Source organism: Lynx rufus, unplaced genomic scaffold, assembly GCF_022079265.1.
Source record: "Lynx rufus isolate CCGP_SWC_20201006 ecotype Redwood Valley unplaced genomic scaffold, mLynRuf1.p SCAF_15, whole genome shotgun sequence".
NCBI classification, from domain to species: domain Eukaryota; kingdom Metazoa; phylum Chordata; class Mammalia; order Carnivora; family Felidae; genus Lynx; species Lynx rufus.
Window position 1 is genome coordinate 43,327,195 of NW_025814829.1, and position 14,860 is coordinate 43,342,054.

At 39.9% G+C, this 14,860-nt stretch overlaps 1 protein-coding gene across 3 annotated transcripts in view; it reads right to left on the reverse strand.

Annotated features, from left to right (window-relative positions):
- Positions 1–14,393, reverse strand: part of RALGPS2 (Ral GEF with PH domain and SH3 binding motif 2) — a 200,701-nt gene extending 186,308 nt beyond the window's left edge. The window contains exon 1 of one of the 3 annotated variants that reach the window (XM_047076945.1): positions 14,222–14,393. The gene's annotated coding sequence lies outside the window, so the exon portion shown is untranslated. The remainder of the gene's footprint in view (positions 1–14,221) is intronic. The other 2 variants (XM_047076946.1, XM_047076947.1) reach the window with 2 other exon arrangements.
- Between the last annotated feature and the right edge of the window lie 467 nt (positions 14,394–14,860).

Below are 14,860 nucleotides of genomic sequence, written 5' to 3' on the forward strand. Positions count from 1 at the left end.
TTTCATAGAAAGGCAAAGGATTATTTTTAGACTAGACCCAACCAAAACCCACCGCCATATCCTGTTTCTCAAGCAAGCACACTGAAGTCTATCATTCCTTGTTCAAAAAATCACTAGTGGCATCAACTTTATGACAGTTGGCTAACATACTGGATAAAAAGACAAAAACTAGAGGGACACCTTGGTGGGTCAGTTAGTTAAGCATCTGACTCTAGGTTTCGGCTCTGATCATGATCTCAGTTTCGTGGTTGCAAGCCCCACATCGGGCTCTGTGCTGACAGTGCAGAGCCTGCTTGGGATTCGCTCTCTCTCCCTTTATCTCTGCCCCTCCCCTGCTCACACTCTCTCTGTCTCAAAATAAATAAAATAAAAAAAATTAAAGACAAAAAGACAAAAACTAGATCTTACATTAAAATAAAATGGATGAATTAAAGATAAAAAACATTTAAGTGATAAAAATACTAGAAGTAGGGGTGCCTGGGTGGCTCAGTCTGTTAAGCAGCTGACTCTTGATTTTGGCTCAGGTCATGATCTCACAGTTCATGGGTTTGAGCTCCACAACAGGCTCTGTGCTGACAGCGGGGAGCCTGCTTGGGATTCTCTCTCCCCCCTCTCTCTCTGTCCCTCCCTTGCTTGTGCACACGTGCTCACGCTTGCTCTCTCTCTCTCTAAATAAAATAAATAATCATTAAAAAAATGCCAGAAGTAAACACATGATTTTTTTTTTTTTTTAAGTTGTGGCACAGGAAAGTCTTTACTAGGACTAACAATAGAAACAACACAAGAGACTGGTATATCTGACTAGAGAAAATATAAGACACACACAGTAAAATATATTATTTCATTAATCTAAGATGAGTAGGGGCGCCTGGGTGGCGCAGTCGGTTAAGCGTCCGACTTCAGCCAGGTCACGATCTCGCGGTCCGTGAGTTCGAGCCCCACGTCGGGCTCTGGGCTGATGGCTCAGAGCCTGGAGCCTGTTTCCGATTCTGTGTCTCCCTCTCTCTCTGCCCCTCCCCCGTTCATGCTCTGTCTCTCTCTGTCCCAAAAATAAATGAACGTTGAAAAAAAAAATTAAAAAAAAATAAAATATAATATCACATGAATGCAGGGTGTTATATGTATAAGTGATGAATTACTGGGTTCTACTCCTGAAGCCAATATTACACTGAATGCTAACTGACTAGAATTTAAATAAAATTTTGGAAAAAAATAAAATAAAATAGAACATCATATACAGATAAACAGAGATTAAAGATTCAAATGTAAAGGTGAAGTCACAAAAGTATTTGAACCTTATTTTCATAAATTAGTTTTAAAGTAGGAAAGCCTTTCTAAATATCACCCCACAAAAGTAATTTTGTACAGAAAGTCCTTAAAAAGTAAAGAGCTCTTAGGGGCGCCTGGGTGGCTCAGTCGGTTAAGCAGCCGACTTCGGCTCAGGTCATGATCTCACACTCCGTGAGTTCGAGCCCCGCGTCAGGCTCTGTGCTGACAGCTCAGAGCCTGGAGCCTGTTTCAGATTCTGTGTCTCCCTCTCTCTGACCCTCCCCATTCATGCTCTGTCTCTCTCTGTCTCAAAAATAAATAAACGTTAAAAAAAAAAAATTAAAAAAAAAAAAAAGTAAAGAGCTCTTACAAATCAATAAATAGAGATCAAACACCCAACAGAACAACGTAGAAGATCCATGACAAAATAATTCACAGATTAGGGGCACCTGGGTGGCTCAGTCAGTTAAGTGGTTAAGCGTCCGACTTCAGCTCAGGTCACGATATCGCGGTCCGTGAGTTCGAGCCCCGCGTCAGGCTCTGGGCTGATGGCTCAGAGCCTGGAGCCTGTTTCCGATTCTGTGTCTCCCTCTCTCTCTGCCCCTCCCCCGTTCATGCTCTGTCTCTCTCTGTCCCAAAAAAATAAATAAACGTTGAAAAAAAAATTAAAAAAAAAAATCTAAGATGAGTATATTCTCACCTTTTAACATCTCTACAAGCAGGATGTCTCTTAAAATCAAGAATATCATGGTTTAACTGACAGCATATTATTTAGTCTTAGTTGTACATAAAATAATGCATCTTACAGTTGAAGCCATTTTGGATTCAGTAAGATTCTCTTAAGAGACAAAAGATAAAATGGAAAAGATCTAAAGCAAATGATTTAATATTCTTAATACACAAAAAGCTCTTACATGTTATTAATGTTAACACGGTGTTTCAACTGCACTGATTATGTATCATTTCTTAAGTTAGGAGTTAACTGTACCAGTTTTTTATGTATTTTTTGTGTATCTGATTTATTTCCTTAAAAGGCTTTAAATCAAAAGACTTATGCCTTTAAAAAAATTAAGAAAATAGGTAAAAGGTATGTATGAAAAGGAAACTGGAGAAAGTAGCACGAATATACAAAAACGTGAAAATATAAGTTCCACTGAAAATGTTTACAAATGCCAATTAAAACTGAAAGCATTTATTACACAACAGATCAATGTATATGCTTTTAAAGCTGATCACCAAATCTGTGTTAGCATACAGACACACTTACACACCATGGGCAAGAATGAAAATGTACTTAACCACCAAACAAGAAACCCTTCTTTTAAGAATTCACCAAAAGGAAATAATCAGAAAAGAATAGGAAGACCTATTTAAAAAGGATGCTAACTTTGTCACTGTTTAATATAAAAGTTAGAAACAACCTAAATGTCCATCAAGATTCCTTAGGTAAATTATGATTCATCCATACAACACCACACCATGCAACCATTAGAAATAATGGCATAGAAAAACTGTCTTTGAAAGGCATATAAATATTCCTGAAGTATACAAAGACTATCTTTCCCCTTGTTTTAATTTTTAAACTTTTTCTATTTTTTTTTTAATTATTTATTTTGAGAGAGAAAGAAAAAGCGTGTGCATGGGAGGGGCAGTGGGGGGGGGCGGAGGGAGGGAGGGAGACAGAGAATCTCAAGCAGGCTCCACACTGTCAGTGCAGAGCCTGACGTGGGGCTTGAACTCACAAGCCATGAGATCATGACTTGAGTCGAAATCAAGAGTCAGATGCTTAATTGACTGAGCCACCCAGGTGCCACTCTATTCAGTTATTTTTAATTGAAGTGTAAGTGACAAACATACAAAAGCTTTTCATATGAGCATCAGATTTAACAAATCTTTTCTGATTTGATTTAATCTCTTTATTGAGATATAAAAGACTCAAGTGTGCAGTATGTACAGTGTACTGGGCAACATGTTTTTCCTGTGTAGCCACCCATGTAACCACCAACCAAATGAGGATGCGGAGCATTTCCGGCACTCCCAGAGTCTTGCTCCTCTAGTCCCAACCCCTAAACTCTACTCTGACTTCTATCAACACAGCTGAGTTTGACCTTTTCCTGAAATTCAAAATAAAAGAATCATACAGCATATACACCGTGTCCACCTTCTTCTGCTCAACCTTCTGTTTGTGTGTTTGCCCATACTGCCTGGGAAGAGCGGTAGAGTTCCTTCCTTTCCACTGATGCACAGTACTACTTTAGTGTAAAACAGACTACACATTATTGATCCATTTTTTCTGTTGATGGACATTTGGATCGTGTCCCATCGGGAGTTGTTATGAAAAAAAGCTGCTAGGGGCGCCTGGGTGGCGCAGTCGGTTAAGCGTCCGACTTCAGCCAGGTCACGATCTCGCGGTCCGTGAGTTCGAGCCCCGCGTCAGGATCTGGGCTGATGGCTCGGAGCCTGGAGCCTGTTTCCGATTCTGTGTCTCTCTCTCTGCCCCTCCCCCGTTCATGCTCTGTCTCTCTCTGTCCCAAAAATAAATAAACATTGAAAAAAAATTTTTAAAAAAAAAAGAAAAAAAGCTGCTATGTTTCTTCAGGTTTTATAACTGATTTTATTTGCACTGCCTTTAATTTAGTTTTAGATACTTCTATTAATAAAATTAAAAGGATCACAAACCAGAAAAATATAACACACAAAAAAATACAACTACCATTTCATTTTAAGATTTATGTTTTACATAGCTGAGATTCTTACACATGCTGTTTCTTCTGAATCAATCCCTTTTCCTTTCAGTTTTTTTCTCCCTTTTTCTCTCCCTCTCCTCACCTTAGCCCAACTAGTAAGAAATGTTTACATCTAGTGTGCAACGTTTTCCCACCCTTACAAGATCACTTAAACACATACACACACATAAGGTTTTTGTGGTTTTACAAAAAGGTGATACTTTATATACTCCTCTGCATCCTGCTTTTCTAAATTAAATATGGTAGCAGTGTCTTCATATCACTGATTATTTTTGCCATGTCTTATTTTTAACAGCTTTATTGAGATATTAATTCACATACCATACAATTTGCCTATTTAAAGTATACAATTCACGAGATTAAGAGTGTACTTACGATGAGCACTGAGTAACATACAGAATTGCTAAGTCACTATAGTGTACACCTGAAATTAATATAACACTTGATGTTAATTATACTGGAATTAAAACTTTAAACAATAAAATAAAAATAAAGTTTACAATTCAATGGTACGTACAACTATCACCACAATTTGAGAACATTTTCATCATCTCAGAATGAGCCTCCACGTCCTTTAGCTCCCACTGCCTCTCTCCTTTCCCCAAGCCCTAAGCAACCACTAATCTACTGTCTACAGATTTGCTCTGTTCTGGACATTTCATCTGAATGGAGTCATATAACATGTGGCATTTTCTGACTGCTTCTTTCACCTACTATCATATTTTCAAGGTTCTGTGATGTTGTAGCATGTAGCTACTCCTTTTACTGACTGAATACTAATTCATTGTATGGATATACCACATGCTGTTTCTCCACTTGTTCATTTATAGACATCTGGGTTGTTTCTACTTTCTGTCTATAGTGAATAATGCTGCTGTAAATACTCATGTACAATTTTTTCAGGGACATGTTATCATTTCTCTTGGTAATTCTATGTTAAATAATCTGAAGAACTCCCATAATGTCATCCAAAGTAGCCATATCAATTTACATTCCTATCAGTGTGTGAGGATTCCAATTTCTGTACAACTATGCCTACATTTGTTATAATCTAACTTTTTGATTCTAGTCATTCTAGTGGCGTGAAGGTGGATTCCATTATGGTTTCTGTTTCATTTCCCTGATACCTAATAATATTAAGCATCTTTTCATGTGCTTATGCATATCTTCTTTTAAAAAATGCCAATTCAGGGGCACCTGGGTGGCTCAGTTAGTTAAGTGTCTGACTCTTGGTTTCGGCTCAGGTCATCACCTCACGGTTCATGAGTTCGGGCCCCACATCAGGCTCTGTGCTGACAGTGTGGAGACTGCTTAGGATTCTCTTTCTTTCTCGCTCTCTCTCTGCCCCTCCCCTACTCATGCTTACCCTCTCTCTCAATATAAATAAATAAACTTAAAAACTTTTTTTAATAATAAAAAAATAAAAATGCCAATTCAGATCCTCTGTTTTCAAATTGGGTTATTTGTCTTTTTATTACTGAGTTGAGTTCTTTACATATTCTGAATACAAGTCTTTTAGCAGATATATGACTTGCAAATATCTTCTCCCATTCTGTGGGTTGTCTTTCTACTTTCTTGATGATGTCCTTTGAAGCTTAAGTTTAAAATTTTGATGAAACCCAATTTATCTCATCTCTGTTTTGTTGCTCCGGCTTTTGGTGTCATATATAACAATGCTTTGCCTATTTCAAGGTCATGAAAATTTACTCCTATGTTTTCTTCTACAATACATGTCTTCTGATGTCCATGTATACTGATTTCTATTGAGTCTAAAACAAGAAGCGAAACTGCTGGATCACAGGGCATATATGTGTAGAGCTTTAGCAGAGGATACCAAAAAATTTTCCAAAGTGGTTTTACCAATTTTCAAACCTACCTGAAATGTATGAGAGTCTAAGTGCTCTATATTCTTGTCAACACTTAGTAGCTTCATATTTCTTCATTAACACCATTCTGGTGGGTATATCTTAGTATCACATGACAGTTTTAACCTGTAACTCTCTAAAAATCATGTGAATACCTTTTCACCTTAGCCATCCAAACAACTCATTTTGTAAATGCCTGTTTCAGTCTTTTGCCCATTTGTTTCAAAATTGGGTTCCTAGTGTTTTTATTGTTTTGTTTTGACATCTTTTATACACTCTAGATACAAGTCCTCTGTCAGTTTTAAGTAATGCAGACACTCTTTCTAGTGTGTCACTTGCCTATTTACTCGAAGTATCCTTTGATGAACAGAGGTTCTCATTTAATGAAGAACAATTTATCAGTCTTATCTGGTTAGTACTTATTGTGTCCTGTTTAGAAAAAAAAAATCTTTGCCTACCGAAGGATCACGTAGATATTTTTCCAGGTTTTCTCTAGAAACTTTATTTTTGACCCTTCATCTTATATCTATAGCCCCTTCAAAACACACATACATAACCTCTGTTACAAAACTATTTCAGGATACAGAAAAAGGAAAGCTCCACAACTCATTTTATGAGTTTCATAACTTTAAAGCCAAATGTACACATATAAATCTGTGATAAATCTATTGATAAATGTGGATTTTTAAAAAACTCTAAGACAATGGCAAACCAAGTTCAGCAGTGTGTGTGTGAGGAGAGACAAATGCAACACAGCTAAGTAGGGTTGGATGTAATAATGCAAACAGGAGATACTCTATTAATGTGTGATACATTCTATTAGATTAACGAAGAAAATACACATGATCATCTCTCCCAACACAGAATAAGCACTTGATGAAATTTAATACTTATTTATGATAGTAAAAGATAAAAATTCTTGCCAAACAAAGCCTATAACATATTTCTTAATCTTTTACAGTTATCTATCAAAAACTTAAAGTAAGGTAGAGGAAATAGGGAGAGGTTGGTAATAGGCTACAAACTTTCAATTATAAGATAAATAAGATCTGAGGATCTAATACGTAATATGGTAACTATAGTTGGTAACAGTATATTGTACAATTAAAATTTGCTAAGAAAGAACTTAAATGTTCCCACCATAAAAAAAAAAGTAAATATGTGAGGTGATAGGCGTGTTAATTAACTCAATGGGGAAATCCGTTCACAACACGTCACAACATTATAAATGTTCCTTACTTATTGTTTTAGTGTGTGTATGATTTAGTCATATATTAGCTAGTTAAAATACAGATTTATATAAAGGCAAACTTTTTATCTTGTTTATTGCTGTATCCCCAGCACCAAGAACTATTTCTGGTACAAAGAAAATGCTCCATGACTTTTTTAAATGAATAAATAAATGAATGATTTCTAAATCAAAATCTGTACTTGGGGAAAAAGTTATAGTACTATAGGCTAAGTCTGTATGTATAAACAATGTATATACATGTATGTACATATTACTTATGCATGCAATTATTTCTGATTAGATTAATAAAATAACTAGCTAATTTAAAAATACCTATATTGAGATATCATACTTAATTATGAGACTTTAGAGATATTCTTATTAAAGTCAGAAACATGACATTCAAGTGAGCCCTTAATGCTACTATCTGGAAAAACACTGTATTTCCCTATTCTATTTTCTGTTCACTTTTCCACTTTTTGATAGATGACCGTATCATATATCTTTCCCTCTTCTCAAACCTCCAATACATACTCCTATTCTTCTTTACTTTAGGTAATTACCTCACTTTCCATACACTAAGGTAAACACAAAACATTAGGTGAAAACTCCAAGACACCATCATTTTATGTCTCTATCCAAATACAGTTGGCGCCTGAACAACACAAGGTTAACTGCATGGATCCACTGACACATGGATTTTTTTCAATAAATATAGTACAGTACTGTAAATGTATTTTCTCTTCTTTATAATTTTCTTAGTAACATTTTCCTTTTTATAGCTGTCTTTATTGTAAGAATACAGCATATAATTCATATAATATACAAAATATGTGTTAATCAGCTGTTTATGTTATCAGTAAGGCTTCCTGTCAATGACAGGCTATTAGTGATTAAGTCTGGGGGAAGTCAAAAGTTCTATGTGGATTTTTGACTGCACGGAAGTCGGTGACCCTAACCCCTTGTTGTTTAAGGGTCAACTGTATTCCATCTTCTCTCCTGTTTCTATAGATAAACTCCCCCTACTCCTAGTAAAGCAAAGGCTAATCCTTACACCTGTACATAGATCAGGAGTCATCAAACCAAAGCCCATACTATCCATGGCTGCTTTGACGCTACAAAAGTAAAGCTAGGAGTAACAGAAACCGGCCCACAAAGCCTAAAATACTCATTATCTAGCTCTGTAAAGAAAAACTGTTGACTCATGCACTAGACCATCTCTCCTCTCAACTAATATGGGCACTGCTGGTTGAAAGGGCCCACGAAGTTCCAAGCACATAAAGTAAGATGCAAACAAGACACAACATCAAGGACATGTCAGATATACTGATGACAAAAAAAAAACCTTAACAGGGAGAGGTCACATAAAAAGGATGAAGACTGAATGGCATGAGACTTTGGAATAACCACTTGAAGCTAGGAAATTATAGTGCAATCTCTTAAATCCTGAGGGGAAATTATTCTACCTTGGAATTCTACACTCAGACCAGCCAAATTATTAATCAGGTATCAGCGTGGAAGAAAGATATTTTCAGCAATACATACATTTCAAAAATGTCACCTCCTCATACACTTTCTTAAAAGTTACTGGGGGTTGCATTTCACCAAAACATAGGTATAAATGGCAAAAGAGGAAGGCATGGATACAGACACCACAGGCTCTGACACAGGGAAAAGGCAAAGAGAACTCTCAGATTCATGACGAGAGGTCGCAGGCTACACCTGTATGGCAGGAGTGGAAAGCCACAGTACAGATTTGAGCAAAAGCACAGAAAGACCTAGGGGGTTCCCAATTTTTTAAAAAAACTGAACAATATGATGTTGAACATACGGGGACAGCTTTAAAAGAAAAAAATTAGAGACAAATGGGAAATTAAGCAAAATTCAGAAAAGAAGAAAAATTTTTAACTCCAAGAAATATAATTTTAGTACACGGCAAAATTCAACAGTAAACATATTTACAAAGTCATAATAGTGTGAACAATGAACACTGATTTAACCAAAAGCATAATATACTGGGAGATAAAGGATTTTCAAGGTGGCCTAGGAATCTGAAAGCACAGACTCATCTTCCACAGCAGCAAGCCAGGAGAGATTTAAAACTGAAATAGTTTAAAATATGGGAGTAAATACCAGAAGAAACAGCTACAAGTATGGAAAATGGTTGCTTTAAGAGCAGAATATAGGAAGGAAAGTTATACCAAGATGAGGCAGGGGATGGTGTTTTTCGTTATAAGTCCTACAGTACAATTGTCTTTTTAACTGCGTAGTTGTATTATTTAAAGTTAACAACTGTTTTAAAACAAAGCTAATGGTTTTTGTGTCCTTTAATGTCAGTTAATTCAGTCACCCCACAAATAATACTTAAGCATTGACTATGTGCCAGGTTCTTTTCTAGGTGCTACGAATACAACAGTGAAGAAAACTAAGTCCTTGCCCTCACGAAGCTTACATCCAGAAGGAAGAAAGCAATAAACAAATTAACGTACGCTTTAATGTCCGATAAATTAATGTTGTGAAGAAAAATAAAGGTAAGGGTAGAGTGTGATAAGGATCCTATTTAAGTAAGGTTTTCAGAAAAGGGCTCCTTCCAAGAATCAGCAAAAAGGAAATCAACCTAAAAATGAAAATGTGTTTTGAGAAAATGTCATAAAAGTAAAATTACAGAAGGGTATCAATGAAGTCCAAAGTGAGAACTTCATTTTAAGCCTCTCATACTCCAAAGCTACGTATCATTCAAGAGCCTGTACCAAAAGTTCTCAGTAGTGAAACATAAATCGCTAGGGACCCTCAACCTAAGTCACAAACATGGCTATTTATACTCTTCCTATATCTATAACTAGCCATTACTTATTAAAGTTACCAGGTAGGGGCAGCTGGATGGCTCAGTTAGTTAAGCATCTAACTCTTGGTTTTGGGTCTGGTCACAACCTCCCGATTCCTGGGTTGGACCCCCAAGTCTGGATCTTCGATGACAGCATGGAACCTGCTTGGGATTCTCTCTCTCCCCTTCTCTGCCCCTCCCCCAGTCCATTCTCATTTTTTTCTAAACAAATAGACAAACATTTAAAAAATAAAGTTACTGTGTATATTTACACTCAATTTTCTTTCCATAGAATACGTGGATGTTTATATTTTAACTATGTAGTTAAACATTTTCCTAAATCAAAAGCTCAACACATTAATCAAGTAAGATTAAAAAAAAAAATTCCAGATTACTTCCAAGTTACCAAAATTTATCACGTCCAATCTTCATTCTCTCACTACAGAGGAGCCCTAAACCAATGGGAATAAGACACATTTAAAAAAACAATTTTTAGGGTAATGCAATACATTAACTTTCCTTTCCAAGGAACCTCACTCAGGCTAAGTGAAGTAGAGTTTCAACTTTATTGAATTATCTTCTCACTGAAAATTGAGTAACTGAAAAAATATAGTATTCAGATTAAAGGGATAATTTTATTCTACATTTAGTTGTTATAAGAACCTAATATTCAAAAAATAGGATTGATTTTAATACATCTTATTCTCAAGACACTTATACCATTAAAAGTCCATCAAAACTATCTGTGTCTTTTTTACATAGCAAAAAAAGTGATACTTTTAGATTTTAAATAGGTTTTAAAGTTTAACTCATGAAAAGAAAGCAAATTCAACTAATTACATCTCAATTAAGAGGAGGATTTAAAGTTTAAAAGTTATTTAGAAATTTCTGGAAAAGTAAACCAGTAACCATATTGTACACTGACCTGTAACCCTAGACGTTGATGCTTTCCCCAAGCTTTGCACTTGGAGACGGAGCACTGGGCTATAGGAACGGCTACAACTTGGGATTGGGTTGACTGCTTGCTTACTATTGGTGTGCTTCCTCATCGCTTCCTCATCTAAAATGACATAGGGCCACCTCGGTGGCTCAGTCAGCCAGACTCTTGATTTTGGCTCAGGTCATAATCGCACAGTCATGAGATCAAGCCCAGCTTCGGGAGTCGAGCCTGCTTAAATTCTCTCTCCCTCTCCCTCTGCCTGTCCCCAGCTCACACTCTCTCTCTCTTTCTATAAATAAATAAATAAATAAATGGGAGCTAATAATGCCTACATAGGGTCAAAGTTAATTACTGGCGGTCCTGACAATGAGAAATACTCACATATTTAAGTATCAATAATATATATATAAATATATATAAGCTTTGTAACCTGCAAAACACTATACCAATATTTGTCATATTTTAATCAAAAAGGAAAACTATCACTTTCAGTCAAGTTTTTCTGATTTTAGCAATAATGGTTATCAGATTCTATGGAAGAACAGTAGGACACCGGTCCACACACACACACACACACACACACACGTGCCAGAAAAAGAAGAGAGGATTTTTTTTTTAATTTAGACTTAAAAAAAATCTGACTCCCTTATAAACAAGTGCCAAGAGGGAATTATTTTTAGCAAATATTTAACTATACAAACCAAAAGACTAAAGCTGTTTAACCACATGTAAACTCCACATCATCTGACTTCAGGTAGAATGTTTATTTTTGGTTCCACTTGGGAACTAGACACCCAATGTATATAAACATAAATATATTTTTTAAACAACTGTCTTAATGCTTTTGTTCACTCAGTAATAATTCCCACTATTCTTAGAAGGAAAAACACAAACAATATCCTTAACTAAAGTTCACTGCAAGAGATTTTACTTCTTAAACTTTTAAGCTAACTTTAAACAAATAACATTATCTGACAGAGGAGCAGTGGACTATTTGCCCACTTATTCTTTAAACTCCATCAGAGCACAGACCTGTCTTTTTCTCTGCTGTATCCCCAACACTGAGGCACCTAACTGGCACCAACTAGGTACTCAACAAATATGTGTGGAACAAATGAGTAAGTGAGTGAGTGAACTGGGCCTCTAGACTAAAGCTTAATTTTCACTTAAATATCCATCACTCATTACAAACAACTATACTCTCAACTATAACAACGTGATAAACTGAAAAAGACACATAGTAGGTACTTAAACACACACAAGTATATTACTTATGTGTGTAATAAAAGTACACGAAGTAAAAGAGTTCAAAAAAAATTTCTTTCAAGAAATTTTGGTGTGTTCTTTCTGATACACACACACACACACACACACACACACACACACACACACACCCCCACCAGAAAAGCATGTTGCAATCTTGATAAAGCAAACATCATCTTTAAAGTTCTGTTGCAATGTGGAATAATTTAGGCAAAATGAACAGTATTTCCAGTGTCCCACCCAGAATATTTTCAAAAGTCAAATTCCTTAATTCAGTTAAAGGTGGACTAAACTGGAAAAACAGACCTTACCATTTCAAAATTATTATACTGAATTTTAAAGAGGGAAAATAAAATAGGTTTAAAATAAATTACAGTGAAATTATTAATGCAAAAAGGCATCTAATATCCTTATATTTGACCTTTAAGCAAATTAAACAAGTAATTTCCCAAAAATTTTTAAGCTAGATTATAAACTGTATGCCCACAAAGCTTGAGTTAGTAGTTGTTTTTATTAAAATAATACTGTTTGGATAAGTTCCTTCATAATTCTAAAGTTCATAGTAAGATATTCAGCAGTAACAGTACAGTAATACACATTATAGTTATGATTCTACACCACTTGCACAAGCATAATTATCTGGGTGGAACAGGCTTTATGGCTAGCATGCTATGGTCTGTGACTGCATGGATCGAAGTTTCCCAAGATTCTGATGGTCATCTTCAAAGAGACTTAAGTAAGAGCCGACTTCACGGTGAATACAAAAATGCACCAAAATCAATTCATAAACACCGGTACGAAAACAAGGCTCTCTATAACAACTATAGCGTTGGAAGAAAAAAAAAAAATCCAGGGCACATAAAAGGTAAAACTCAATTGCTGCCCGTGTTTCCTGCTTTACGGTCTTAAACGCCAGGTATTAGATACTTTTTTTTTTTTTTTAGCGTTTTCTTAAACAGAAATTTAATGTTTTCAGTTACCCCTCCTCCACAGTTAACATCAATGCCCTTTCTTCCTCCTCCTTTACCCCTCCCAGTTCAAACAAATTAACATTTGTACGAAGGTACCTCCTATCAGCTCGCAGCTTCTTCCCAAACACGCCCACGTACATTGAAACTGGCCTGCGTCTACACAACACAGCTACAGGAAAAGAGCTCCAAGGGGGGCAGGTGGGAGGATAATTTAGCTCTGCACAGGTTTACGACTCTTTTCCAGATATTAGCTCCTCACTCTTGGCTCGGGTTTCTGCCAAATCACCTCCAAAGCATGGTGTTTATGAGCCTACCTAATCCGATACTGCAATGGAATTCCGGATATTTGCAGACAGATATCCCGGCTTTGCAAGTGTTTGATCAGATCGGTCCGGAATCTCTTAGTACGCCCGCTCCTAGCTGTACAGCGACCCGACCTCCGGCCGCGCCCCCGACTCCGGACCCTGCCGCGCTCCCGGCCGGAGGCCAGCGCAGGACCAGCCCCTCCGCGTCCCGGGCTGGCGGGCGACCCGGGCTGCGGGCCGCTCCGCAACAGGTCACCGTGACCGCGGGCGCGGGTTCGCGGGCGGCTGGCTCGGCTGCCGGCTTCGGGGGCGCAGCGCCAGAGCCAGGGGAGGGGGTGTGGCCCGGCTCCGCGTTCCCGGCGCGGCGGTCCGGACTCCGGCTCACCTGAAGGGAGGCTGAGGCGCAGCCCGGCGCCAGGGCAGTGCGGGCCGCGGCCAGGGGCTCCCGCCACCCAGGAGGGAGAGCCGAGGCGGCCTCAGGGGGCCGCCCCGCCCCCGGCCTCGGGACAGAGACCGGGAGCGGGGAGCCCACGGCCGCCTCCAGCCTCCGAGAGCGAGCCGCCCAGGGAGGCGCGGCCCCGGGCCCCTCAGCGCTCTCCTCCCTCAGCCCGAGCCCCGTCTCCGCGCCGAGGGCAAGCAGCCCCGGGGCCCGCGGCCAGGAGAGCCACACCGCAGCGCCCGAGCCGCCGCCATTCCCCGCGCCGCCGCTGCGGCTCCGCGCCTCCCGGGGGGCGCAGCGCACCCACCTTCCCTCCCCCGCACCGCCCGCCAAGGCTCCGCACCGGGCCCGCGGCCGGAGCACCGACCTGTGCAGCCGCGGCCGTCGCCTCGGAGGATGGGAACACGACGCCGGCCTCAGGGTCCGCCGCTGCCGCCGCCGCCGCTTAAGCTAGCGCCTGGCGACCCGAGCAGTCGGCGTCTCTCATTCAGCGCCCGCCGCCGCCGCCGCGGCCGCCGCTCGGGGGAGGGGAGTGAGCTGGATCCACCCCGTCCGCGCCGCGGGTGGGGGAGGAGAGCGGACCTGCCGGGCGCGCGCAGGGAGGGCGGGGCGGAGCCGCGCGCGCGCGCACCAACCGAATGCGCTCGCGCGTGCCTTCGGGGCCGCGACTGGCGGGGTCTTAGCCGCGCGCTCCGCGCCTGCTGCTCTACTGCCCCACACGCCCAACTGCCGCCGGGGACCGGTGTCCGCGGCGCGCGCCGCTAGCCGCAGCCCCCAGCCCGGCGCCCGCGGGAGGGAGGGGCCGCTACCCGCCCTAAGGAGGGGCGGAGAAGGGTTGGAGGGCTGACAGGTGGGGCGCCGGACACCTCCTTTCCGCACGGGGCCCACCACGGTGAAACCGACCCTGGTGTCCGTCGCTTTCAGCGCCGGCACCTCACCTTTAAGGACGGAGAACAAAGTCTGGAAACACTTGGTCCCCAGATGAAATATTCTGCCCGCGCCAGCG